The following is a 26715-nucleotide window of genomic DNA, read 5'->3' as shown; positions in this document are numbered from 1 at the left end:
TAATGGAGACGCAGCTTCTACTGACAAAAGTTCTTTCGCTGGCATAGTTACACCACTTCCCTGGACAACATAAGTTACGCTGGCAGAGGGACTCTTTGCACATACACAAGGGCTTTTACCAGCACAGGTATGTGAGGCAGGGGGGTGTGATCATTTTCCCCACACTCCTTGCTGACATAACTATGTTGGCAAAACTCAGTACCGTGCACCAGGCCTACGAGAACATACCAGGTCCGCAGAGGAAGCACTGGGAGTTCGTTTTGCCCTTAGTATGTTAGGGCCTTACCCTGCTCCATGTGAAATTGACGAGATCAGGTACGTAGGGAAACAGACACATAAGCACAACTCAGAGATACTGGTGTTAAACTGACAAGAATGTAGGTTGGGTTTTTTTAGAATCCACTGCTCAGATCTGCCCCCAAATCACTGCAGGGATTGGGGCCCCTCTCTGCGTGTCTCCTTGCTCAGGCTGATGGGAAGAGGGAGTATCAGTGTTTGGAGGCCTGTGTCCAACTCCCAAAAGAAGTAAAGAAAGATACCCAAGTCACTGCTGCCCAGTCCCCAGTGAGCTCCCACAAACAACCCTCCTCCTAAGGACGTTCCCTCCTCTTGGCCTCCATGCAGGCATTTCACAAGCATGTGGGACACCTGAGAGTGCCAGGAGTGCAGGTGACACTGAACAACTGTGGCAGCCAACAGCTTCCTCCTGGGACGCTGCTCTGGTGCTGTCATATGAAACTTGCAGCCCAAAGCCAAAGGGCAGGTCCTGCAGCCTGGCTCTTATCTCCAGGGCCCCTATCTCCCACTGTCAGGCCAAAGAATGCACTGGACCCCAGCTGCCAGCACTCCAGTCACATGAGCATGCAGGAGTGTGACAGAGTCCACTAAATATACATCTGCTGCCTCTTTGCATGCCAGGGTAGTTCCAGGTTTCCAACCAGACAAGCACAGGAGAGCACTGAGTATACTCTATACCCAGACGGTGCCAGCAATCCCAGGGCAGAGAACATGGAACCACATCTTCCCTGCTATTGGTCAAAATCCTGCCTACAACAGGGTGTAAGTCCGGGCAGGGGTCTGGCCAAGTGGACCCATGTCTGCCCTAGGGGCTTTCATTCTTGCAGCTACCCCAGTTGCTAAAATCCCAGCCTAGGCAAGACCCAAGAGTTCAATATTTCAGTACCTGGCTCTCAGAAAGACCAGCCAAGTGGTGCTTCCCCTGAAGAAGCGCCTGACTTGGCACACCAGGGGCATTTGCATGGTGCTGTTTCGTTCTGTGCCCAGGCCCTCACCAGTCAGAGGAGCCACTGCACTCTCAGGACAGATCTGATTGGTTTTACCTTCCTACCGCAGTAAGAGTCAGGCTGGAGCAATTACACTGAACCCCCTCGAACCACTCTCTTCTGGGGGGTAACTTGCTTGGCCCCGGGCACATACACCCTTGTAGCGTAGCCAAGGCCTCTGCAGGTACATGGGGAAATGTAATTCTCCCCGAGGGCAGCCGAACCAGCAGAGGGAGCGATAGAGTAAACGGCACACAGGGTGTTTTACCGCCATATTAGTCAGTGCAGTGGTAAAGACACCTGCCCAGGCCCCATCAGAGTTTTCCCCATTACTGGAGCTACCTGGGTGGAGAATTAGAGATCTGTATTTTGCTAGACTCAGCGGGTGGAGATAAACTCAGGCTCCAAGCACATCCTTCTCATGTGAAAGGCAACCCCAGGCACTGGCGACACACCAGCCCCAAAGCTGCATACAAAGCTAACGCTGGTCAAGCTTTTTGTCCCTTGCACCAGCACCAAAAAGGTTCAGGGCACTGCGGCGATGCAGATAACTGTGCTTTTTCAGTTAAGGTTCCCCCGCCCTATCTCCTCAACCTGGCCCCACATTTTAAAACTTGGGCCCATGTTTAGACCCAACTATCGGTGCTGGGCACCCAGAGCCCCTAGTAAAATTGTGTGAATCCAGCAGCTTTTATTTAGGTGCCTAAATTCATGCAGTGAGTGTGAAAACTCTGGCCCCAGTGAATAGCGGCACACTGCTTTCCCCAGCATGCGGCGTGGCTGCTCACCGGGAGAGCCTGCCATTGCCCAGCTGGGGAAGCCAGAAGTGAACATGCTCCCAAGGCAGAAATCCCACATGCCCCTGCAGGCACCCTCATGCAGGGTGCAGAAGATGACAGGAATGCCAAACCCTTGTGCACCCCAGCGCACAGAGCAGAAAGATGTGGCTATGTACATGGTTGGGAGGTTTAACACCCCCTCTCCTTGCCAATTAAAGACCCCTGGGGCATAGGAGTAACAACCAGAAGATGCACAACTCAGCTAAAGAAGCAAATACCAGAGGCCTAGATTGGGGGCTCACAGGTAGATGACAACTCCTCCAGAGATGAGAGGGAACGTGCCTCTACTTCCAGGCACAGTGAGGATCCAAGCCTCCTGGGAATAAGTCCCCATTCACAGCAGCTCTCTAACCTCCTCCCCCACTTACCGTGTAACCCCATCCCCTGCAAACACACAGGGACTGCCCCATGCAAGGTAACGCTGAACCCATCAGCAACCCCCTCCATGCAGTGATGCCCCCTTCTCACAAAAGCATTCACAGGCAAGCATCAGCAGCAAGCACAGGGGAGCCCTGTGTGGAGGCCCTGGGTGGGTGGCAATTTCTCTGCAGATCTTGGGGTATCAGTGGACTAAGAAGGCTGAACGTCCTGCCTGCTCTGTGGGGGGGCAAAACAGGCCTACCCCCCACCCCACCCTCCTGGCAAGATGGCTCAGGGAAGCAAATCCTCTGGACTTCATCTACTCCACCTGTTTCTCACGGACTCTAAGGCCATGCCTACACTGGCACTTATGTCAGCAAAACTTTATCGCTCGGGCGTGTGGGGGAAAAAACAGCCATCTGAGCAAAATAATTTTTGCCAGCATAAGCACTCTCGTGCACAGCGCTATGTCCGCGGGAGACACTCTCCAGCCGACCTAGCTACCGGTGCTTGTTGTGCAGGTTTTATAACAGAGCTACGTGAGCGTTCTTACAGCCGCACAGTGTAAGTGCTCAACTCGACCATGTATTATGAGATTTCTAAAGGCAGAGGAACAAGACAGCTCCCTGAGCCACGGCCCAGGTAAATAGTACGTAGCAGTGTGGTTAAGAAATAAGACTTTGCACCTACAGAGCACCTTTCATCTGAGGAGCTCACAGCACGGAGGTGTCACATAATGCAAGCCACACAAAGAGGTGTGTGTGTGCGCACACCCTGACCATAGGGTGCACACAGGCACACACACACACCTGGTGTGACGTTATTGACCATTTACAGGAGGAAAGACGTGTTTTGAGCTTTGGGGTGGGGATTTCCCAGCTCACCGTACAAATAAGCTCAGCCAGGACTCTTGACACCCACCCCCTTGAGGTTACCCCCAAGTCCTGAAGAGTCACCAGGGGAACCCAACTCACGCTCCCTTGATTTTAGCCTGCTGTGTGTAAGGCTAATCAGTATCCTGCTGGCAGCACGCTGTGGCCAGGGCCCTGAGATATCGCAACCAAGGACCGAAGCCTTCCCCATGTGCCAGGGTCTCTTGCTTGGAGGCCCCGGTGCCCACGCAGAGGTCCGGCTGCCTGGGAGGCACTGGGGCCGCTGGTGCACGGGGTGTCTGGAGGACCCTGGGCCCGGGAGCTTGGTTTGGGGGTGCTGGTTGATGGGGAGAGGCAGGGAGCGCGGGGTGCTGCAGCCGACGGGGCTTCTCTCTCCAGGCCCGGAGCGGAGGAGGTGCCCTGGGGCACCTCGCACTGGAGCCGCCCCAGGATCCTAGCCTGCGGGCCAGCCTCTCCGCTCCCCAGCTCCCGTGCCACGGGGGCCGGCCCGGCCGGCTGGGGGAATGCAGCGAGCCCAGGGCCTCCTCGGGGTAACTGACCAGGGCAGGCCCGCTCCTCCCCTCCCTCGTCCCCGGGGAACCTGCTGCAGCTTCCTCCCCACCCCCGGTGCAAACTCACCCCGGGTCTGCAGCGCCTGGGGCTGAGCAGCTGGGGGGGGAGCGGGGGGTCTCCTCCCGTCCCAGCAGCAGCGATGCACCCCTGGATTTCCCCCCTCCTGCTGCAGCAGCTGCACGCTGGCCTGTCTGCTCCTCCTCCGCGCGAGCGTAATTTCCTTAAATAGTTCAGAGTGAAAATCCCTCCCATCAGGGCCGGGGGGAGAGATTTATTCCAGGTTACAGCAGGGAGCCACCTACCAGGGGGAGGGGCAAGAGAGAGCTCCCTCCTTTCACTGCTCTTCTAGCTCCCCTGCTGGGCTCTGCCCCACTCCTCCCTCTCCAGACCAAGGCAGAGCCACCCCGCATGAAGGCTCTTAGCAAATAGCACCAGGGACCCAGGCAGGCTGAGGCTGGCCCCAGAGTTAGGGCTGTTGTCAGAGTACACACAGCTCAGACTGAGGCCTGGCCCGATGTGGGTGCCCAGCGCCTCTGGAAATGTGGCCCTTTGTGTCTGCATGGTAGTTTCTATCTCACTCCCCAGCCTTAAGGGCCCCAGAGGGTGTTTGCAGCCCATGCCCGTGCAATCCGATTTGTGAACTTTCGACTGGCACGGTGAGCTTTACTAGCGCTCCCCAAGCTAGTAAAATGCATCTGGCCCCTTGGTCTCTCTCTGCGCAGCACCGCTGAAATGCAGCTGCCTATGGGGTGGGGAGTGGCGACCAATTCGTGCATATCGATGGACAAAGAGGGCGCGGAAGGGAAAATTTGGGTGAAGGGCACCAGGGCAAACTTCCTGTTCTTAGGAGGTGAGGTATCCTGGAGCAGAGGGTATGGCCCTGGATTGGAAGTCAGAGAAGCTGGCTTCTGCCCTTAGCTCTGCCACTGACTGAGTGACCTCTGGCAAGTCACATCACCTCATGTCACAGCTTTGTGCCAAGTTTCTCCACTTGCAAAACTGCGTATTGACAGTACTTGAGCTGCTTGGACTCAGGCCAAACCCCAGAGCCCCAAAGCAGGATTCTCAAACCAGGCAGAGGAACAACTGTCGCACAAGTTGGGCTCGATCCCATAGATAGGCGTAGAACACACTTAACACAGGGTATGTGCCTGCCCCTGCGGGAGGGCTGGAGCCAGGTCACTGACAGGTAGAGGAGGCAGCAGAGTGCCAGCTCCAAAGACAGCTTCATTCCCAGAGGTGGCTGCATTTCAGTAACGGCGTCGACAGGCAGATGAGTCCCTGAACATCTGGTCATGTTCACATATTGTGATTCTGTAAAGCTGCTCGGGGGTCTTTGTTTTTTTCAATATTGACTAATAGGGGTTTTTAATGCTTATCTACCAGCTAGGTGAGCGATGGCCCACGGTGAGCCATCACTCTATCACAGGTACTTACATGGCTCCTGTTACCACAGTATGTGAGCAGCTCACACCATCCCTGTGAGGTAGGGTAGAGCCATTTCATGGTTGGGGAACTGAGGCAGAGAGACCAAGACCCGGACTCACAAAGGGATTGAGGTGTTGCCATGCTGAGCAGGGCGATGCCCGATTTTAGGAGCCCAGAAAAATCCCAGGAACTGTGATTCACAAAGACCACGTTCAGCGCCTAGGAACCCCGTACAATGACTGGGAAGTAAGGCCTTAGAACAGGGGTTGGCAAACTTTTTGACCCGAGCGCCATATCTGGGTGGGGAAATTGTATGCAGGGCCATGAATGTAGGGGGTTGGGGTGCGGAAGGGAGTGCGGGGTGTGGGATGGGGTGTGATGTGCAGAAAGGGGCTCAGGTCAGGGGGTTGGGGTGCAGGAGGGGTTGTAGAGTGCAGGAGGGAGCTCAGGTAAGGGGTTTGGGATGCAGGGTACAGGAGGGGTTCAGGGTGTGGGCTCCAGCCCAGCGTTGCTTGCCTTGAGCGGCTCTGGGGTGGCAGCAGCGCGCAGCAGGGCTAAGGCAGGCTCCCTGCCTGCCCTGGCCCCACGCACTCCCAGAAGTGGCCAGCATGTCCAGCAGTGGCTCCTGGGGGTGGGATGGGGGCAGGTGGCTCCGCTGCATGCTGCCCTTGCCTGTGGGTATCACCCCTGAAGCTCCCATTGGCTGCGGTTCCCCATTCCCCTGAAGCTCCCAGGCTGCGGTGCCTGCAGGCGAGAGCAGCGCAGAGTGGAGCCTAAACCTGGGAGTTAGGCACCTAAGAGACAACACCCCAGATCCCACATGGGCAGGGAATTGAACTCCAAGTCTTCCAGGTGCCAGACTTGATCCCTGACCATCCGCCCTCCCTGCCAGTCATTGAGTGCCAGTGCCATGGGTCACTCCAGGGAAATAAATCAAATGATAAGAAATAAAAATCAAAGAAGTTACCTTCTGCCGGAACGTTTCAGTCACATGTTACCGTGGATACAGGGTTCTGTTAACAGTATTCGTCTCTTCCTAGGAATCACTGACAGGTTCAGTAACCAATAAGGAAGCAGCACTTCAGCCTCAGTGTTCCATAGAGTGTGTCTTTTTAAAATAAATGGACATCATTTTATTTTTTCCATCAGGAAGGCCCTCGTGGCCACATGCAAACCAGAGTGTGATGTGGGGCAACACCAGCAGGCCCAGGCCTTTCCCTGCCGGATCCACTGCTGATAAAAGAAACACAACTTGTGATCCCCAAAATAAGGACAACAACCCACAACGTACCAAGGTAGAGTCAGTCACCTCAGACACTTGGGCTCAGTAAACTCAGGAAAAGCTGTGTCCACTAAGTTTGGGATTTCAAAGTTCAAGAGTATTGGGATCCAGAGTTCTGACCTGAGCCATAAAATCTGGATTCAGAGCCAGACTTGTGGGGGAAATGTTGGGATCTGAGGTTTTGGCCTATCTCTAAGGAATGAGAAAACATGCTTTAAATTGTTCACATGTTCAACACATATGAATATACTCACATGCCCTACTGCAAGCACACACAGTTGCACTCCCCACACTATTGCACAAACATGTAAGCACATCTTCACACCTCTAACTGAGAGAGTTAGGAAGAAACTTCCTTCATGGACAGGTTAATCCATAACTTCCCACCTCTAGATTCTTGCACTTTTCTCTGAAGCAGGGAACTGAGGAGGTAACATGGTGCTGGAGAAAAACAATTGTGGTACCAATCTTCAAAATAGGAAAACAGAATGATTCTGGCAATTACCATCTTTTAAGTCTAATTTCAAACTTTCATGGACCAAAAATTAAGAGAAAAAAATCTGCAAGCACATCTGGAGGATAACAGAACGGGTTTCTAACGAACAAATCATGCCAGATATATTTGGTGTTCTGAAGGAACTCAAATATGAAATTGCAGAACTACTAACTGTGGTATGTAACCTATCCCTGAAATCAGCCACTGCACCAAATGACTGGAAGGTAGCTAATGTAATGCTGTTTTTTAAAAAGGGCTCCAGAAGAGATCCCGGCAACTACAGGTTGGTAATCCTAACTGGACAAACTGGTAGAAAGTATAGTAAAGAAAGGAATTATCAGATACATAGATAAACATGATATGTTGGGGAAGAGTCACACAGCTTTGGTAAAGAGAAATCATGCCTCACCAGTCTATAAGAATTCGTTGAGGGAATCAACAAGCATGTGGATAAGGGTGATCCAGTGGATATACTGTACTTGGACTTTCAGAAAGGCTCTGACAAGGTCCTTCACCAAAGGCTCTTAAGGAAACTAAGTAACCATGGGATAAGAGGGATGATCCTCTCATGGATGAGTAACTGATTGAAAGATAGGAAACAAAGGTAGGATTAAATGATCAGAAGAATAGCAGGGTCCCCCTCAAGGATCTGCACTGTTCAATATATTCATGAATGATCTGGAAGAGGGGGTGAACAGTGTAGCGGCAAAGTTTGCAATCTATACAAAATTATTCAAGGTAGTCCAAAGCAGACTGCGAGGAGTTACAGCGGGATCTCTCAAAAGTGATGACTAGGCAACAAAATGGCAGATGAAATTCATCTTAGATAAGTGCAAAGTAATGAACACTGGAAAAATCATCCCAACTATACCTATAGAATGATGGTCTTTAAATTAGCTATTACCATCCAAGAAAGAGATCTTGGAGTCACCATGGATAGTTCTCTGAAAACTTCCCACTGAATGCGCAGCAGCAGTCAAAAAGGTTAACAGTATGTCAGAAACTATTAGGATAGAAAATAAGACAGAAAACATCATCATGCCACTATATAAATCCATGGTGCACCCACATATTGAATACAGTGTCCAGTCCTGGTCATCCCATAACAGGAGGGATATAGTGGAACGGGAAAAGGTTCAGAGAAGGGTAAGAAAGGTGACCAAGGATACGGAACTGCTTCCATACAAGGAGAGACTAAAAAAAATTATGGTTGTTCACCTTAGAAAAGAGATGATTAAGGGGTGATATGGTCAAGGGCTATAATATCATAAATGGTGTGTGGAGGGGGAAGTGTTATTTACCCTTTCCCACAATACAAAAATCAGGAGTCACCTGATGAAATTAATAGGCAGCAGGCTTAATGCAAACAAGAGAAAGTACTTTTTCACACAGTCCACAACCTGTGGAACTCATTGCCATGGGATGTTGTGAAGGTCAAAAATATAACTAGGTTCAAAAAAGAACTAGATAAGTTCATGGAGGATAGGTCCATCCGTGGCTATTAGCCAAGATGGCTAGGAACAGAGCCCCATGCTCGGGGTGACCCTAAACCTTCGACTACCAGAAGCTGGTAGTGGAAGACAGGTGGATCACTCCATAATTGTCCTGTTTTATAAATACCTGCTGATGCTCTATATGGGCCACTGTCAGAGACTGGGTGGGCAAGATCGAGCATGGTCCAACCCAGCATGACAGCTCTTGTGTTCTTATGTAATTTTTATTGATTGAATCACAAAAGTAGCAGATATAGTAAAGTTTGGATTTCAGTAAGGCATTTGACATGGTATCTCACTAAACCTTATGTGGAAAAAAATAGTTCAAATTAGCTTTTACACACTGTCTTGGTGACTGAAAACTACCTGAAAGGCTAGTAATAACAATAGTACTGTAATACCTCGCTTTGATATAGCGCTTTTCATTAGTAGAGCTTAAAGCACTTTACAAAAGAGGTTAGTATCATTATCCCCATTTTACAGATGGAGAAACTGAGGTGCAGGGCAGCAAAGTGACTTGCCCATGGTCACCCGGCAGACCAGTGGCAGAACCAGGTATAGCCCAGGTCTCCTAAATCCCAAACCAGTGTTCTACCCACTATACCAGGGCTGCTGATAAATGGCAATGCAATGTGCTTTGGGGAGATGGCCAGTGGGGTGCTGTGGGTTCAGTATTGGGCTGGTCTTATGTGAAATCTTCATTAAAGAACTGGAACTGGGGGTCAGTAGCACAGTAACTGAACTGGGAAAGGATCTCAAATTGGGGAGTGATGAGAAAGAAGCAAGTACAGAGACATAATGCAAAGGGAGCTAGAGAGGATAGAAATATGGGCAGAGCTAGACTGGACAAACGGAAGCTAAAATCACTGCTGTTTAATAGAAAGGAGACCCTGCCAGAGTGGTAACAGTGACAGCAACATTAGGGTCATACTGGACAATGAACTAGGTATGAACATCATATACTGTCAAGAAGTCAACTCCTGCCAATGGGCCACTGACCAGCCTCGATTGCCCATGTGTTACCTTGTCAAACAAGCACAGGCATGATTTCACCCAGGCTGCCTCTCACGCTTGGGAGGAGCTCCCTTTAAACACCCACAAAGCCACTTCTCTGCCCTGCAAATTCCTCCTTACAACTTTCCTTTGCCAGGATGCCTACAGAAAAGTTGACACCAGAAAGGCAGCTGGCACGCTGGAATCGCTGCCCATCATGTCAAACAACAGTATTTTCCTGTGCTCCCCATCAGGGTGTCTGTCTCCATCTATTACCTCTTGCAAGACTGTAAGGTTTTACGTGGGCGTGGCAGAATTCAATAGTTATTTTTTAAATAATTTTGGCAGATGATAGCAACATTTATTTTTAAGCATTTTTAATTGTTTTAAATGTTCACAGTTGCACAAAATTAAGCATTTTTTCTCATTTTGTCGCTTTAATTTTCACAGTTGCGGGAAATTATGGGGGTCAGACAATTATTTAATGACAGTAGACATGGAGCTATTCAAAGATGAAGCTCTATACCCGTTAAAACACAAATTGTCAACGGCACATGTCAAAATAGACAAACTAAATATCCTTAATCAAACTTCTATAAGTTCTCAAGCAGCTTTTTTCTTACTTTGCCTACCTATACATTTCAATGACCATGGATGGATATATTTTTTCTTAGGTTTGTGTGTATATGGTAAAATCGACGTTTACTGACATTTACCAATCAAAATCTGACCCTGTCAAGCCTAATCATAGGCTCACTGGGGCGGGGATTTTCGTTCTGTGTTTGTATAGCACCTCGTACAACGGGTCCATGACTGGGCACTTAGGCAATACTACAATACAAATGACAACTTGCAGTGTGATGTGGCCACACAACCAAAGCCACCGTCATTCTGGGCTGCTTACACCAAAGTATCTCCTGATGGCGCATGGAGGAATTCCCTGACATGCTGTGCTCAGCTCTGGACACCTAAGATCTGGCTGAATTGGAGGAACTTCGGAGAAGAGCAGGGCAAACTGGTGAAGAAAAGATCCAAAGAATTAAACACGCAGAGTTTGGCTAAACCTCGGCTGCCATGGAGGTGGGTGAGTGAGTGAGTGTAAGAACAAGAGGATGAAACTGCGATACCAGGGAGCATGAAAAGCTTTCTGGCCATGCGTCTGTCAGACCAGATTTGGCAGAGCACTGGGAGCACAGCTGGGCGTGATACTGATGGAGACCTGGGACAGCAGCTAAAGTAATGGGCCTTTTCCAGCACTGGCTGGTTCTGATCTCACCCTGGGTTTAAGGGTGGAGTTATTCCTGGTTTACACTGATGTGTGTGTGATCAGGAACACGTAGGCTTGCCGGAACCTCTCTGGCCCTCCCCCGGTAATCCCCCCAAGTCCTCCCTGCTATGCCCCTGCCCTGCCTCTTATCCCCAAGACCCTACCCCACATTTGCTCCACTCCCCCACTCCCCTGTTGCTCACTGCTTTTCCCCTCCCCTCCCCAAACGGGGTCCACAGGAACTTCCCTGTGGAGCTGGGGCTGGGAGCTGCAGCTGCTGGATACAATGAGGATGTGGCCCTTGGCTGAGTAGGGGCTGGCATGGGTGATGACCTGGTGCCTCCCTGCCTCCCCTGCCCACAGTAACTGGGCTTTGGGTGTCCAGTCAGTAGACCTGGCCGGACATTGTCAGGTCTCCTTTTCTGGGGAAGCACAGCTTTGCATCTGCCAGAGCCAGAAGTGGCTTGCTGTGACAGGGTGGGGCTGAGCCCCGAGGAACATAGGCCCTGGTACCTTTCAACTTCCCTTCTCTGCAGACACAGGAGGGAATCAAACCTTGCGGGGCTCCAGAGCACTGACTCCGCACAGCCACTCAAGCGCAACCATGCCTAAGCCTCCAACTCCACTGTTAGCAAGGCTGCCTCCGGTTACCAGGCAACCTGAGCGGCAAGCGGCTGTGCGGGCAAGGGGCATGGGGCGAGGTGAAGGGCAGAGCCTAGGAAAGTTCTTCAGAGCCCTGCCAGGTACAGGACAGGACTCCGCAGCCATCCGCTAACAACCGCCTTCCTAGCAACAGAAACGTCACAACACTCATTCCTGGAAACCAAGGGCCGGGCTGGAGACAGCCCACTGGAAGGAACAACGGCTCACACTTCAGAGCAGCCCTTGCCAAAGGGATGTCAGACACCGTGAGACCCTTGGTGAGAGACTGATAAAACACACCCAAGGGAAGTAACACAGCCCAAAGAGATTCCACTGCTGCTCTCTACCTCTGTCTGCTTAGGAGTGTGTGTGTGTGGATCTCTCTCTCTACACACTGGTATACTTCTGGGTGAATGTATAAATCAAGTGTGCACGAGTGAATGTGTACGTGCATTTGGCCAGAGCATGTATGCGTATGTGTGTACATGCATCAGGAAGGACTGTGTGTGTGTCCATGCATATATGCATCTGGATGAAATGTGAGTGTTCGCGCATGCACACACACATATCTGCATGGAGAGAGAGTGGGTGTGTATACATGTGCATCTGAGTGGATTGTGCGCATCCTCTGCATTTTCAAAGGCTGAACCTTACAAACAAACCATACAGTCAGCAGCTGTTTCATTAACATTCACTGTCTCATCTAAACTCTACAGGGATTTGAAAGCCTTGTGTTCCTGGACTGACTGCCTGTGGCTGGTGCCCTTTCTCCTGGGCTCATCAGGACGTCCAAGCGGCATGGGGTCACCTACACCTTGGCATACCAACAGGGCTGGCGGATAGCTGCCACACCTGTCAGGAAGGAGGAGCTGCTGTGCAATCACTGTTTCTAGCATTCAAGAGCCTGGCAGGTAGTCTGACGTTCGTTCTCCACAGGGGGAGTCCGGAACGGCCCCTGCTGGGCACTGGCCAGTCCAAGAGGCTGGGTTTGTGATTCTTCCAACTAGGCCTGCAAATGTGCATGGGGGGGGGGGGCAGAAAAGTGCCCAGGTCCAGAGCTCTCCCCAGCAGAGCAGTAAGTGGCTATAATGAGCCAAGGTCCCCACTGACGTGGGAAGGGGACTCTCCCGACATTCACCCCTGCAGTGCATGGAGCCAATGGCCCCTTTCTGGCCAGACATCACAAGGACACACAGTGAGCTGGGGCTGGGGCTGGGGCTGGGTAAGAGGAATAACTGAAAGTGAAGGGCTAACGCAGCAGCAGCAGCTGGACTCACCCCTCTGCAGCTCTGCCAATTCACCCCCCTGCGGCTCTGCAGCAGCCCCGTGCCTGTCCCAGGCTCCCAGATGCCCCGTTCCCCTGCAGGCCAGTCACAGCGGCAACGTTCCTATCACCGAGTATTATTGCTTTGCCAAGGTCCCTCCGTGACGACCTGCAGCATTCCCTGCTGCTGCCGGCCCTGGACTCCCTCCAGCATCTGGAGAACTGTCTGGTGCTCTAGTGACACAGGCAAATGGGGCCTGAGGCCAGGCCATCCAACTAAAATGAGGGTGACCACAGGCAGAATTTGAATGCAGAGCTCCCAAGAGGTGACAGGCTAATGCCCTACCCAGCATCACTGCACAGCCCCCTTAGCTGGTCTCCCTCGTCCCACCGGACAGCAGCTGCACAGCTGGACCCTCAGACGGACCCCCTAACACTGCCACTTCCAGCAGAACCCAACCCCTCCACGTGGAACCACCAGGGCGTAGGTAGCCTCTGCTGGCTCCTGCAGTACCCCGGCACTGGCACACGGGGGCAGTGTTGGCTTTCCTTTGATGAGCCTCGGGTTTCCCCCCCTACATCGGAGCTGGGCTAAACTTCTCTCCTTCTTGCTAATGGGCTGGGAACTGTCCCACCCCCGCCCCTTCCCTCCCTCTGCTGCCGGTGATAATACCAGGCTGACTCCTCTCTTGTCCCCTCTACTTCCATGTCCCCTGCAAGGGGACGAGAGGGGTTTTAAAAGTTAAATGAGGGAGGGAAAGGAGGTGGGGGGGGGAATCCTGCCAGGGTTGCAACAGAGCTGGAAACTGAGTCACGAATGAACCTTGGGACACAGGGCGGCAGGGGAGAATGGGTCCAGTTCCCAGCCCCTCTCTCTCCTGTCTGCTTCCCACCACCCCATCCCTTCATTTACAGGAGACTCAGCAAATCCCCGGGGCCGATTTCCAGCACCTTTAGTCAGAGGATCTCAAAGCACTCTGCAAATAGGAGCTATTCGAGAGAGCTGGGTCTGCCTCCCTCCCCACCCCACACACACTGCATCTCAACACCTCCACCCTCCTTAGCAGCTTTATCCCATGCGCTTTGCTCACCCTGCCCTGGGTGCTGAAGGGGCAGGGCTGGGGATTTAATCCCCCTCCCCCCCTTATATCTCCCGGGTCAGTCAGGGTGCAGCCAGTGCCACCGGATCCTGGAGGCAACATCTCCCAGCCTATCTCCCTCCAGCCAGAGGCTGCTAGCTCTGGCAGGGAGCCATGCCAGGCTTATGTGGCTGAGGGGCTGAGGACCAGCAGGCGCAGAGCAATCAGCTCTGCAGGCTGCATTTGCACAGCAGCACTGGAGGTCAAAGGAACCAGTCGACCCTGCCTGAAATCCACAGAGGAAAGCAGGAATCCTGCTCCTAAGCTTAAGGGAGCCTGACTCCTGGAGAGCTGCTGAGCTTTGGTCCCCTGGGTGGGGGGGGAGGGGAGGAGGAGTCTCCCTTCGCTCTCCAATGTGTTATCCAGGGACTGTGCTTTGCACCCCTCTCTGATGCATTCAGCAAGGGGGTGCACTGTGCAAACACTCCTGCCCCCTCTCTGCCTTGCTCCTCTGCCAACAGAGGCCTCCCACAGGAAGTCTGGGGGAGCTGGTGTCTCACTGGCAAAATCTCCTTGTCGAGCGGCATGTGCCAGGACTGTGCCCAGCACCCAAGCAGGACAGCAGGGTCTGTTCCCGAGGAGGCTGCCCTTCCCTTGCTACCTTCTGCTGAGCTCTGCTGTGGGGGGTACAGAGGTAAGCAGAGTACCCAAGTTTGGATGAGTGCTGCCTACCCCCTCCAAAAGCCACCTGCTCCCATGAGCTAAGAATGCCCCGGCACCCCTGCAAGCCCCAGACCACTTTTAGGGAGAGGGAGATTTGTTCTGCCCAATTTCAAAGCCACGCCCACACGTTAGCTGTGTCGTGAACTTCAGCGCTGTTGAGTTCCCCTTCCACTACAGAGAGAAATGAGAGAGCAGAGAAGGGGACAGAGAGAAGGTGCCAATGTCAAGAATGAGAGGGTGAGAAATGGCAGATCGTGAACCACGTGGAAAAACAGACATAGAGATTTGGGGAGCTAGGAGAGGAGCAGAGATTAAGTCAGCTGGAAATAGACCTGCCCCCTACATAGTTCACACAAGACAGCCCCTTGCCCCATTCCAACTCGGGGGGACTTGTGCAGTCGTTCCTGCCTGAGATTACAGCTACCCCGGACCTACAACAAATGTAGGTTTTTTAAAAACAGAACCCCCCCTTGAAAAGCAACGAGTTTCCAGTAGGTCCGTGGCCAAACCCAGAGTGCTAGATCCAACCACAGCTGAGGCCTAAGGAAATTGGGATCCTGATCCGAATGCCAGGCCTCTCGCGAGAGTGGCCTCAATGGGCATGTAAGCTGAGCACTCCAAGCCTCGGGGGAGTTGGGATCCCAGTCCAAGTCTCACCTTGCTGCTCGGCTCCACCTGGAGCTTAAATTACAAGGAGGGGGAAGGCTCAAGAGCTGAAAACGGTTTATGATGATTAATTATCTGCATTGTGGTGGCACCTATGAGCCCCAGTCATGGCTCAGGGCTCTGTTGTGCTAGGTGCTGCACTAACCCAGAACAAATACTCCCTCCCCTGAGAAGCAGACAATCTAACCAGCTCGAGGTTCACCAAGCCTTGAATACCACCATGTTCCCTCACCCGAGGTCACTTCCCACCTTTCCTTGTCACAGTGGGAGGAGACGGGTAAAGGACAGGAATTATCAGCAGTATAAAATCACCCCACAGCCACATTTTCCCACGCTACCACTCTAGTCTTCCTACACATGGACTTGTTCTAGCCTTCCTTCACATTCCCCTGGACAGCGAAACCATCTTCACATGTAACAAGGCAGAGCTTGGTCACTGGCCAAGCAGCGTAGAGCCTGCCCCATTGCTAGGCAGGGTGACTCAGGAGACTGCAGTCTGAGCAGCAGCCTTGGGGTTGTGGCAAACTCTGAGCCAACCAGCCACTGGGGAGACAAATGAGGACTCCAGATCTCTTGAATGGGATGGATCCGGGAGTGGCCACTGGAACAGATGGGCTAGAAGGATGGGGTAGAGGAGCCCACTGGGCTGGGTTTCTGCATCACTGGAAGACCTGCTGTCGAACGCTGGAGCGAGTCCCCTGATGGTAGGGGAGGGAGAGACATAAAAGCTCTTTCGGGGAGATGGTGCATTTCCATTTCTAATGGCTGGACGGGAGCCAAGCTCCTTTCAGAAGGCTTCATGGGAAAATGCGATGTGAACGCCGGCTGGGCTACAGGCAGCTCGCAGGCAATGCTGCAGAGTGCCAGAGCTCCAGGGCAGCTGGAGACCCACTGGGCACCCCCTGCCTGCCCCAGTCAGTGCCTTGCTGGACAGAGCAGGAAGGGCAGTGAGGTCAGGCCAGACCTCTGAGCACTGCTATCCCTCACCAGTCTGATCTCCTGTCCTACCTCTGGGGGAGGACAGAAAGGGGATGGGGTGGAAACTCTGGTCTCCCATTTACATTCTAATGCCAGCCTGATCTCAGTGAGAATTTGGGGTCGGGGGGATTCCCAGCTCCCACTCAGCAGAATTCCCAGTCCAAAGGTCTCTTTATTGCATGGCTCGGTTGGTTTTCTTTCTGCTCCTGTCACCCCCAGCAATGTTGTGAACTATTGCAAGGAGCCCTGGTAACTAGAGGGGGTGGCATAGTGCACCAAACACCCCGATTCACTGTAAACCCAAGTTCCAATCACAGCTCAGGCATGTAATCGATGGACTTCATTTTGTGTGGGGGACGTGTTTGGGGTGATCCTTAGACGCTGAGGACCTGTGCTTTGTACGCAAGAGAAAGGGTTTGCCATAAGCAACAATAGCTCCTTCCACCACCTTCACCACCATGCCGGCTTGCTGCCAACCTCCTCCACAGAGGTGGCTGCATTTTAGTGGCGCTGCATGTGGATAACTTCCTGGCCCTTTAAAATTCCACTTGGGCAGGATATTTCCTGCCCTGGGGATTGAATTCCACTGATGCTCCCTTTCTACTGGGAATTTTTAAAGTTCTGATGGGGAAACACGTTGGGATGAGAGGCACTGTAAGGTAGAACCATCATTATGGACTTGATATAACAGTTGAGACAGAAAAAGATTTCTAGATGCCAGGGGCACAAGAGAAGGGGACAAGAAAACCCAAGGATCGCCCGTTCCTTCCCAGTCCCGCTCAAGGGCATGGCGTACTGCAGGTTCTTTGGCTCACTGAGCACACCCATAGAAAGGCTGGGCTGGAAGGGACCTCAAGAGGTCATGTAGTCCAGCCCCCTGCACTGAGACAGGATTAAGTTTGTCAGGGGTGGTCTAGGTATATCCTCGGGGAGGAGAAGTGTGCAGCTCCCATCAAGTTACCACAGCCCCCGCATTTCCAGAGTGGTTGAGGATGGGGCCTTGTTCATCTTTGGCAGTGCATGCCAGCATTGTTCATAATTACCGGGAGGGACTTGTACAGACACAAAGAGCAGTGGGACCTGGGCCTTGCTCTCAACTGTGCCTTTAAAAACCTCCCACTATGATCCCTGGTTTCAAAGCCAATTGAAATAGATCACAAACTAATCACATGGATGCAAAGGGACCAACCCCAGAATATCTTGAAATGAAGCACACACCACCTGGCCCCCTCAGCTCCAGATCCCACTCATGGCCCCGGCCCAGCGCTATTAAATATTAACGTCACCGACCATGTTAGACCTGCATTCAAAGAAAATTATTTATGGGGCTTGATCCCAAAGCCCACAAATAGGCAGGACTCCCACTGTTATAAGGAGAACACTTTGCATTTATACGGCGCCTTTGGTCTAACAGTCACCCAGCATTTGCCAGCCATGAATTAATTGTCCCAACATCCGTATGACGAAGGTCAATATTAATAACCGCACTTCATCTGACAGGGAAGCTGGAGTTCAGGGATGCAATCAGGCAGGTTGTCTGCCCAAGTACAAGTTGTGGGTCAGTGACAGAGCAGAGAATAAAACTCTCCAATAATAGTATTTTTCTCCATAGTTCTCAACTCATTTTACAATGGAGGGTAAATATCGATAGAAAAGAGACAGAAAGGAGGCAGAGCCAAGAACAGAATCCAGGTCTGCTAACTCCTACTCCAGTGGTCCGTCCAGTGAACCATGCAACCATCTAGCCCCTACACCACAACCCCACTGGGTGGGAATGTTGTGGTTTCTTCACTGATCCTCTCAGACAATCTCTCTTTTGTTGTGAGGAACCTCACCCCGCCCCGAACCCCTTAGACTCAGGTTGCAGCTGTACTCATAGGCATTCCTAGTACCTGCTTCCCATCACCCTCCTCCTCACTGGATGTTGCATATTACATGGAAATGGTTCATGCTGCAAACTGGCCACGCATCAGGGCCATGGCGTGTGTCACGGGAGCAGAATCGGCCTGGTGCATCCTGGCAACGCTCAGTTCTCTTAATACCCTGGACACTTCATGCTCTGCTGCTGGGATCCTGTGGAGCAAAGGTGGGGTTCTCCAAAGTGCTCTGCCCTGGCTTACCTGTTGTCTCATTGGCATCAACGGTAAAAAGAGCTGGCTGAAAAAGGCCAATTAGTTTGCAGGAGATTTCAAAACTCCCCCCCCCACCCCCCCAAAAAAAAAAAATTTCCCCAAGCAAATGTTTGGATCTTTTCAAAAAAAAGGCAAAGTAAAAAAAGTTGTGAAAAACGTGTGCAGGAAATCTCTCCAGTGCTAGAAAACCAAAACCTGCTGAGTTTTGCTTAAAAACATTGTTTTGACAAAAATATTTCGACTGGCCCTAAGGGTAAAATTCCCATTGACTTCAATGGGAACAGAGTCAGGCCAACACTTAGGCAGGGGTAGTCAATTATTTTCTATCAGGGTCCAAATTTCTTGGCCAAGGTATAGTCAAGGTCCAGATTCCAGAGAAAATAATTTAAAAAAGACAATAAGAAGTAAATAAAAAGATTTCGAGGTCCGTTCAAAAGCATCTGGCAGTGCGGATTGGGTCCCCAGTTCGCCTATTGACTACCCCTGAATCAGGGTATGTCTACACTGCAAAGACCCATGGCTGACTCGGGTCAGCTGACTCAAGCTTGTGGGGCTTGGGCTGTGGGGCTATAGCATTGCAATGTAGACATTTGGGCTTGGTCGGGAGCCTGGGCTCTGAGGCTCTGGGAGCAGGGCTGTCTGAGCCCAAATGTTGACATTGCTATTTTTAGCCCCACAGCCTGAGCCTGAGTCAGCTGAGCCAGGCTCTGCGACTTGGTGTGGCGGGATTTTTATTGCAGTGGAGACGGACCCTGAGAGCTTCTGCCCCATTCTGCCTGCCCAGTAATTGGACAAGCTTCATCCCATCCATGCTCAAAAGCATTTTTCTATTCTTGGTGGAAGATTTTTAAAAATCAAACACCAGGAAATTGTATGCAAAGAGCTTTAAGAGAGCAGCTGCTCCACCTAAGGTGACCAGACGTCCTGATTTTATAGGGACAGTCCCGATACATGCAGCTTTTGCTTATATAGGCTCCTATTACCCTCCACTCCCTGTCACAATTTTTCACACTTGCTATCTGGTCACCTAGCTCCACCCCTACTGTCATGGTTGGGTCAGTAGGAATCCCACTGCCTGGACAGTCCTCGGATCCCCAGGAAGAGTGGGGAGGTTACAGATGGAGTGTCCTCCTTAACTCTCAATTTCCTTTGGCACTATGGTTTTAAGTTAGTCTCTTAATGCTGCTTTACTGTGGATTTTGGGGGGTTAATTGAACTGACGATAAATCTATCTTGCAGATTCCCCCCTTGATCTTCCTTTTGATTATTATTAGCTCAACAGAACATGCTTTAAAATAAAAAAAAAATCATGTTTCCATATTTCCCCTGGTCTTCATTCCTTAACTAGGACCAAAAGCCCTGTTTCTCTTAATCTGTCCCTTTGAATTACACACAGATTTCCATCAGTGCACATGCTATCCCGACATTTGCCATCCAGCTAAATCTTCCAGAATACACGCAACCGTGGGGAAGTTGGCAGCCATCGTATCTCTAGGTGAACTGACAGAAACAGGTGCCATAACCAGTGCTATGCAAGCGAAGACAGTGCTAGCTTCCCCTGCCACCCGCAGGCCTTACCTTACCTAGAGGGCTGTATATGCTGACTACAAAATTAACTGCAGAATTAACCCTATGGCTCCAGAAGCAAATCTTTCATTTAAAAAAAAATGCTTCTAGCCTTCCTAATTGCAAAGAAAACTTTTCCAATGTGAACTGAGCATGAACCAATGCGATGTCTGCCTGAGTTTGAAGACAGCCTGAAGCAATAGTTCTCAGACAGGTATGACCTGCTCTATTATCAAACTGGGCTGTGGCTTCTGAAACCTAATGATGACAGTTTAAATTCAGTCCTATTAACTGTTTCACTGCTGGTACTTTTAGCAGAAATATCCAATCACCCTCAATCCCCAGCTGCCCAAACCTGAGCTCACCCCCAACAGCTTGTGATGCAGTTTTGCTTGGTCAGTACTTTGCAGCATGTGGCAAAGTGACAATGTAGGAGCAGAGTAAAATAAAGGGATTTTAAACTCCATATAAATGACACAAAAAGAATGTGCCCTATTCACTTCTGCATTTAACACACACACACACACACACACACACACACACACACACACACACACACACACACACACACACACACACACACACACACACGTGGAAGCTGTGGCAATATTCCCATTCAGCTACAGAAACTGAGAGATCTTAAGCTGAGCTTGCTGCAAAATGCATACGGCATGTGTTCTCAAGGGTCCTCTTCTAGGCAGGAGTGAGCAGGTGACTCTTTATGGTCCAGCCTACCCAGATCCTCTGCTGTGACTGCCAGCAATGAGCTAACCAGTCTCAACTACTACGGTGGCTTTTATTATGTAGAGACCTGTCTGCTAAGAACTGGACTGAGTCACCAGCTTGTTCTCACGGGCACCTGAAGAGACATCAAGAGATACAGGTTTGCTGTGGCCAAAAGGTCCTGTACTAGATATTAACTGCTGGAAGGTTCTCCATCTCCCCCATCCCCTCCAGTCAATCCAATCCCCCCAACTAAGCAGCCACCTCCTGTTGGGCCAGGAAATCCATAAATCTTAAGTTTGATAGATTGGGGTAAATTTGATGCATAGAAAGTTCAGGGAGTGCCACTCTGGCTAGAGACAGATTGGTGCACGGGTTCCTTCTTACCGCTCTGTTACCTCTTCCCAAGCCTGAGCTTTCCCAATGGGGTTCCCGTGGAAGTGCTGATTGGGCGACGGTGAGTTATCTGCTTTCTTCGTGCAATACCGGGGGTGATGACTGTACTTGGTAGTAGGAATCAGCATTCCAGCCTCTGTCTCTAGAACATCTTTGAGTGTGGGGAATGAGGCTCTGTGCTCTTTCTTTAACAGAACCACTGTGACATCCCTCATAGATGGCAATGAATGTCATCCCTCTGCAGCAGGTTTCATTGGGGGACCATTACAGCATTCCTATGGGGAGGCAATGTGAATTCTGCCTTAGTCACTGGTTATGTAAGGTGCTGCGGCTCGGTGGGAGTCCAGATGCGCCTGAGTCACGTAATAAGGAGGTAGAGCTGAACCTCCCCAAAGTCCAGGGCTGCCTGGATACCGGGCTTTAATCTGAGCGGTTACAGAGGTAGAGTCCAGGGCCAAGTATGGATCTGACCACCCACAGAGTCAAGGAATATTTGGAGGCGGGATTCTGAGCAGGTCCATCCCTGTCTCTGGAATGGTACAAGGGGACAGTCTTGAGAGCCAGCACTGTGCCATATAGAAATACCTGCACAACCATAGCACCGCTTCAGTAGCCCCATCTCTGCTTTTCCATATACCCTTAGAGTCACTAGCAGGCAATGCTGGAGCACGTACCATAGGGCTATTCCTGCTAAGCTTAGTGGCCAATGTGCTTGAACTTGCCAGGGCCTCCAGAGGTATTTGACATGTCAAAGCATTGCAGGATGAAAGGGAATCCGCTGAAACTTGTCTCCCCTCACAGATCACATCACCTCCCTCTTCCAGCAACCGGATCTCACTCAAGGCAACCAGCCCTTTGATGTTAAAGGAGAGAAAGGCGGCTCTTCCCCACTCCAATGGAGCCGAGGAGACAATGAGGCAAACATCAAAGGAAAAGCATCCAAGCCCCTGCTCACCAGCTGAACCCAGAGAACTGGGACAAGGCCAAATGGCTCATTGTGCTGGGCACATCAGCTGGGGATCAGCTTTGCAGCCACCTCTCTGGTCTCTGGTTCCCAGCTGTGCTTTCCTCAACCCCAAGCACACCCACCTCCTTCCAGTGTTTGATGCAGAGCGGTGTGGAAGGGGGAGAAGGTTGCAGGCAAGAAGCAGAAGGAGAGGGTGTTGACAGGGCATTGGAAAGAAATGAACCTTAACAAGGAAAAGAATAACACAAGCGGTGAAAGGGATGGGGGAGAGATGTTTGGGGATCTAAGTGGAGGAGATCTCCACCATCAAAGTGTGATGAGCGGTCAAAGGAGAAGCTGCTGCTTCATCTAATGTTGTGGCAATATGGAGAGCCACCGACCCATCCCTCTCCTTTCCCTGCAAACCCCCCACATGGGAGACTGGAGGTCACCCCCGAGGCATCAGCAGCTGTATGTCCAGATGTGCAACATGCAATAGACATAGTTGTTATATCAATCACAGCCATAAGAGGAGACCGCACAAGAATCCTGCTCCTTCTGCTGCCAAGATGGCCTTTATCTAGCATTAGGTTTCCTGTCCCCTCTGCAGGCCAGGCATTAGAGAGCAACACCCCACACTCAGTCAATGCATGTTACACAGTGGTAGATCCAGCCCTGGAGGACAGGAGGCACTGAAAGAGATGCAGAGAGGAGCAAAGCACCATCCCAGGGGGTTAAGCTCCCAGTTTCAGGGGAAGGAGAGATTCTGGGAATTTGACAATGAGCCATTCCAAGTAACAGAAGCCTCCGAGAGGCCAAGATTCCATTTCATTAAAATGTAACAAGATGTTAGGCCCTAAAGGAATGGTTCAGTGTGGCTGGAATTTTGACAAGGTCCCAGCACCCACATCTGGGGGCCAGATTGTCCAAAGAGCGTGGCGAGCATTGGGTGCTGAGCAGTTTTGAAAGTCTGGCCCCATGTGTAGAAATATTGACCTGTGAGGTCCTGGCACAGGGAGTGTGTTAGCCTTCAGCATGGGATGGTAGGGGGATGGACGGTCTTCAGCTGAGCTTTCAAACCTGGAATTCCATCAAGATACTGTAGAATAATATTAAGAGAAATTTGATCCAAAATGTTGGTGGTCTGCAGATGATTATTTAATATCTAAACTGCAGTAACTTCCAGTGGCCTCAAAGTGCTGGGTTCTGGACATACAGATAGAAAGACAGTCCCTGCTCTGAAATACAAATGGTCTATGTATCACTACCCCAGGAAAAATAGTTCCCAGGAATGAAAAGGCAAAGAATGATTTATCTTGTTTGGCTTCCTCATACACTCTGCTCTCAGTGGCTCCAGTATGTTTCTGGTTTGTACAGGGGCTAGCCCAATGGGGTCCTGGTCCTACAGTAATACAAATACAGAATGAACATCCTGACCAGAGTTACTCCAGATGTTACACTGGGAAATGGGAACAGAATTTGTCTCTCAGAACCAGGGTGACCAGATGTCCTGATTTTATAGGGACAATCCTGATATTTGGGGCTTTTTCTTATATGGGCATCTATTACCCTCCACACTCCTGATTTTTCATACTTGCTGTCTGGTCACCCTACTCAGAACATGCTCAGGCCAAATTCTGAAGTCAATGGGAGTTTGACTGAGGAAACACTGAGTGAGGATCTCAGGCTTAGGCCTCTGAGCTATCTGCACCAGATATTCGCCAGTCATTTTACTAGGAACACAGGATTTGTCATAAAAGATCAGATTATCAAGTGCCATCATGGCCCATCTCATGAGGTTTCAGACTAAGGTGCTCACTCTTCTCTTGGACTTCTACTAAGTCTCTAATGCTGCGCGTGCTGGGGGGGGGCAGCATTACCACCTGACCCCTGTAAGCCACCAGCTTGTGCCCTGAACTGGGAGAGCAGATTGCCCCATTACCTTAGCTTGTTTAGCTAGAATATATCCGCATGGTCATAACATCACTCCGCCCTTGTTTAAAGCCAGCAACGGTATCTGGCTCTGTCACTTACGGCTTACGCAGCCCTCTAAACAAACGACTTACTTTGAAGGCTGGAGACATCACACTCGCATCCCATCAGTTATTAAAAATGTTAGAGGACTCAGGGAAAGGCCAGCTCAAGTTAACCTAAATACACAAGTGACTGATTTTATAATTTGGTCTCTGTTGTTATTTATATCACAGTAGCACCTAGAGGCTCCATTGTGGTAGATGCGGTACAAAGCAAGAGAGAGTCCCTGCCCCACAGAGCTTACAATCCAAACAGAGAACTCCGAATTATCAGGCATATGGGAAACTGAGGCACAAAGCAAGGAATGCTGGGATTTTCAGAGATTAAGGTAGTAATATGCCCAACTCCCACTGAAACTCTCTCATGCTTTTTGGAAAATCCCAGCCCAAGTTGCTTGCCCCACTTCACCTAAGAAGCTTTTAGGAGAGCCAAGAATTGAACCCAGTTCTTGAGTCCTCAGCCAGTCCCTTAATTGCAAGACCATCCTTCCCATCAACAAAAGGTAACTGAAAATGTCTGTTTTATTTTAATTCCTGATCACACAGACCCCTCCTCTTGAAAGATCAGCTTGTTCAGATTCATGTAGACATTACTTAACTTTCTCTTACATAATCATAGGCAGCAGGGCAAAAAGTGTTGACATTTTGGCTGAAAAAGGGCCTTCATCGAGTGAAAAAAAACCACTGGCTTTTTGTTATATTTCTGCTCCCTAGCCATGACCTGACTCATGGTTCTGCCATTTGTGATTTAATAAAAGCCTGCAGCAAATTTGCAAAAAAAATAAATCTGGTATTTTCTTTCTGAGCCATATCACCTTCATGCAGGAACAAAATTTGCCAAAACCCCCCAAACCCTCACTGATAGAGGAACATATGGATTGCCAGACAGGATCAGATCCAATGGCCATCTAGTTCAGTAACCTGTCTCTGACAGTGGCCAGCACCAGATAATGTTTTGGATGATGGTGGGAGAACCCTGCAGTAACAGGTATGGGATAATCTTTCCTCATGTTAGGTCTCATCCTGATCTCTAACAGTCAGAGACTGGCTTCAACTCTAACACATATGGTTTAATATCCCTTCCACAAAATTTGCTATCATTAATTATGTCCAAACACTTACTAAATCTTAAGTCCTTGGTCTCACCAACCTCTTGTGGCAGGGAGTTCCACAGTCTAATAATGTGTTGTGTGAAAAAGTATTTCCTTTTGAATTTGTCATCTTTTAATTTCAAAGCCGACTGTAAAGAGCTACAAAAGGGATCTCACTAAACTGGGTGACTGGGCAACAAAATGGCAGATGAAATTAAACGTTCATAAATGCAAAGTAATGCACATTGAAAATATAATCCCAACTATACATACAAAATGATGGGGTTTAAAGTAGTAGTTATCATTCAAGAAAGTGATCTTGGGGTCACTGTTGATAGTTCTCTGAAAACAACTGCTGAAATGCGCAGCAGCAGCCAAAAAAGCTAACAGAATGTTTGGAACCATTAGGAAAAGGACAGACAATAACACAGAAAATATGATGTTACTATATAAATACATGGTACTCCCACTCCTCCAATTCTGCAGGCAGTTCTGGTTGCCACATCTCAAAAAAGATTTATTAGAATTGGAAAATGTATGGAGAAGGGCAACAAAAATGATTAGGGGTAAGGAACAGCTTCCATATGAGGAGAAATTAAAAAGTCTGGCACCGTTCATCTTGGAAAAGAGGTGACTAAGGGGGGGATATGATAGAGCTCTATACAATCATGAATGGTGTGGAGAAGATTCGTAGGGAAGTATTATTTACTCCTTCAAATAACAAAGGAACCAGGGACCATCCAACAAAATTAATAGGCAGCGGTTGAAAATAAACATAAGGAAGTTCTTTGTCACACAACTCAAGGTTGCCAAGGGATGTTGTGGAGGCCAAAAGTATAACTGGATTCAGAAAAGAATCAGATAAGTTCATGGAGGTTAGGTCCATCAGTGGCTATTAGCCAAGATGGTCAGAGATGCAACTCCATGCTCTGGGTGTCCCTAAACCTCTGACTGCCAGAAGTTGGGACTGGATGAAAGGGGATGATGGTTCACTTGATAATTGCCCTGTTCTGTTCTTTCCTTATAAAGCACTTGGCACTGGCAGAAGACAGGTTACGGGCTAGATGGACATTGGTCTAACCCAGTCTGGCTGTTCTTACATTCTTATTGAATGTCCCTTTATTCTTGTGTTATGAGACAGGCTGAACAGAAGCTCCTGACCTACCTTTAGACGATTCATTTTTTGATCATCTTCCCTCTTATTTGTCTCCTTTCTAAGGTAATGATCCCAATCTTTACAATCTCTCTTCAGAGGAGAGCTTTTCCACGCCTCTAGTCCTTCTCACAGCCCTTCCCTGAACCCTCATTAATTCTGCAATATCCTATCTGCAATGGGGTGCCCAGTGCTGCATGTAGTCTCCCAGAGGAGGCTGCACCACTAATCTATATAGAAGCATCATAATAGCATATGTGTTATTCACCATTCCATTCCCGATGTTAGCTTTTCTGAACACAGCTGATCGTTGAGCAGGGGTCTCCATGGAGCTGTCTACAGCGATACCCAGGTCCCTTTCCTCAGCTGATAAGAGTTCATTTAGAAAGCTCTAAAGTGTAGGAATCGTTTAAAATTTTCCCTCTAACGTACACTAC

General features: G+C 50.0%; 1 protein-coding gene across 5 annotated transcripts in view; it reads right to left on the bottom strand.

Annotated features, from left to right (window-relative positions):
- Positions 1-26715, bottom strand: part of NTMT1 (N-terminal Xaa-Pro-Lys N-methyltransferase 1) — a 59892-nt gene that overhangs the window by 6500 nt on the left and 26677 nt on the right. For 3 of the 5 annotated variants that reach the window (XM_030535471.1, XM_030535477.1, XM_030535475.1), the window contains exon 1: positions 3994-4160. The exons of 1 other annotated variant lie outside the window; for it this stretch is intronic. The gene's annotated coding sequence lies outside the window, so the exon portion shown is untranslated. Of the gene's footprint in view, positions 1-286; positions 499-3993; positions 4161-26715 lie in introns of those variants that run through there. One more of the 5 variants, XM_030535473.1, reaches the window with a different exon arrangement.

This window comes from Gopherus evgoodei, chromosome 16 (assembly GCF_007399415.2).
Source record: "Gopherus evgoodei ecotype Sinaloan lineage chromosome 16, rGopEvg1_v1.p, whole genome shotgun sequence".
In the NCBI taxonomy this organism is placed as follows: Eukaryota; Metazoa; Chordata; order Testudines; family Testudinidae; genus Gopherus; species Gopherus evgoodei.
Note: the sequence above shows the minus strand (reverse complement) of the source record. Positions and strands in the feature narration are given on the sequence as shown.